The sequence below is a fragment of the Chionomys nivalis genome, chromosome 13 (genome assembly GCF_950005125.1).
Source record: "Chionomys nivalis chromosome 13, mChiNiv1.1, whole genome shotgun sequence".
In the NCBI taxonomy this organism is placed as follows: domain Eukaryota; kingdom Metazoa; phylum Chordata; class Mammalia; order Rodentia; family Cricetidae; genus Chionomys; species Chionomys nivalis.
Genome location: NC_080098.1, coordinates 665001 through 667561, shown reverse-complemented (window position 1 = coordinate 667561; position 2561 = coordinate 665001).

Sequence of the window (2561 nt, the reverse complement as noted above, 5' to 3'; positions counted from 1 at the left end):
GCTTCCCAGTTAGGAATGACACCCTGGTCTCCAGTTCAGCCTGAGAGGAGCTCTTTAGAGCCAATGGATGAGAGAGTGGGAAGAGACTGCAATTTTTTTCTTTTTCCTTCTTCTTTTGTCTTTTTCCTTTCTTTCTCTGTTTTGCTGTTTTGTTTTGATTTTCAAGAAAGGGTTTCTTTGTGTATTTTGGTCTGTTCTAAAACTCACTCTGTAAATCAGGCCATCCTTGAACTCACGGAGATCTGTGTGTGTAAGTGCTGTGATTAAAGGCACGCCCCCACCCCCACACACCACAGTCCGGCTGAGACTGTAATTTCTTGTTAGTTCTGGGTGTCCTGGGCTGTTAGTAAGTGACGATGGCTCTGTGTTGTGAATCTTTGTGAATCCAGACTATGTTCTGCCCATCAATGACATGAGTCTGAAGCATCAAGCTAGTGACTTGGGCACCCACCCCTATACTACCTGAGGTCTCTGAAGTCACGGTGCATCCTCTCTATAGCTCTGAATAAGGCTTAGAAAGCCTTCCCCTGGGTCACCTTGTGCAGAGGAAACCAGGTAACCTCTGAGAGACATGCACCACCTTCCTACAGAAAGAAGGGATGACTGACTGACTAATACCCACAGAGGGGGAAACTCAAGCCTGGTATTTCAGAACCCGCTTGGACAAAGTCTCATCTGTCAGTCACTTCCTGAACAAAAGAAGGAAGGAAGGAAGGAAGGAAGGAAGGAAGGAAGGAAGGAAGGAAGGACCACAAATATCTCTCCTTTTGTATCCTTTTTACACTCTTCTCATGCTCTGATGAATATTGTGATTCAAGTTGGCTGTGTCCCCTTTTCCATGGCACGTGCACTGTGGCTCTAGATCAAGGAATCAGTTTTTTTTGTGTGTGTTGCTCTATCTGGGAGAAGCACCACAGCCACAGCAGTTGCATACTGACTGAGAAATTTGATTTTTAGGAAATGATTTTTCATATCTGTGAATGGTCTCTCCATAGCCATTCATGTTTCCTTAAACTTGAGTATAGGCATGAATGATCCCTCTTCATGGGAGTGAGTGTCTGCTCTTGCATTGGGGGCTCCCCTGGGTGAACCCCAGTTCTCAGCATCTCCAGCCCAACCTGTCACAAGCTGATCACACATTTTCAAACTTGGGATATATTCTGCTGAAGTTTTGGGGTAATGAATTTCATCAATTATGGGACTAAACTTTGTTGTGATCTGACAGGACACTCACTCACCAACAACTTTGTGGTTCCTCCATAATGTGCTTATTTCTGTCAGGGAACTGAAAGCCAGCCAGCCAGCCAGCCAGCCAGCCAGCCAGCCAGCCAGCACCGTCTTTCCTTGTTTCTCAGTTTGTTCTTATATTCAGTCTCTCCCTCCCCCCCCCTTCCTTTAAAAAATTTATTTATTTTTATCTTATGTGCATTTGTGTTTTTGCCATGGCTCTCAGGCTCCTGGATTACAGACAGCTGTGAGCTGCCATGTAGATGCTGGGAATTGAACCTTAAACTATCTCTTCAGCCCGACATGGAGCATCTCTCTATATAGCCCTGCCTGCAAAACTTTCAGAGTTCACTCTGCCCCCTGATTAAAGGCATTATGCGTTATGCTTCCTTTTATTGTATATTTAGTGGGTTTTTTTTTTGTGTGTGTGTGTGTGTGTGAGAGAGAGAGAGAGAGAGAGAGTTCCATTATGAAACCAAAAGTCAGTCAACAACAACGAACTTTGTATTTATTTGTTTGTTTGTTCATCCGTAAACGTATTTGCTTACTTACTCTTATTTATTTATTTGTTTGTTTGTTTGTTTACAGTGGAAGACTTAATTCAGTACAGAATGATCAGAACGGTAGGGTATCCTTGGGAAAATATCACGATGAGTTTCCCTTCCGAGAGGCAGCTTTCTGGTAAGATGTGAAACCGCAGTTTTAAGTGCCCGCTTTTCACAAGTCCCTTTTCCCAAGGTCAGACATTTTTTAGATAAGCAAGGGTCTCCATTCATTCCCTTTGAGGAACTCTCAGGTCAGGCCCTGACATTAACATCTGACTGGAGCTTATCGTCAAGGCCAACGGTACACTCCTCAGCCCCTCCCCTCCGTGACCTGAGAAGCCACACCCCACCCCAGTTCACAGGCCCCTCTTAATCTAACTAACTATACAGCATCAAAAGTGGCATCTCTTCTCACTGAAATGCTGTTGGCAGCCATTCGATGAATTTATTCTCAGATCAGATCCTGTCCAGCAGGGATGTCTTCTTTCCATGTTTCTTCTTCTTTTGTATGTTGCAGTCATTCCAGATGTGGTGGTATATGATGAGAGAGAGAGAGAGAGAGAGAGAGAGAGAGAGAGAGAGAGAGAGAGAGAATGGAATTGCCTTTTATTTGAAGAGTTTTAATGATTTAATATTCAGCTATTTCCAGCCTTCTTTACCAGCACACTTATTATTACCAGTGAGCACCTTCCTCTGAAAACATTGGAAACCCCCCGATCTGTTCATATCATGCGTGTGTGTGTGTGTGTGTGTGTGTGTGTGTGTGTGTCAAATTCCATTTCAGGAGCT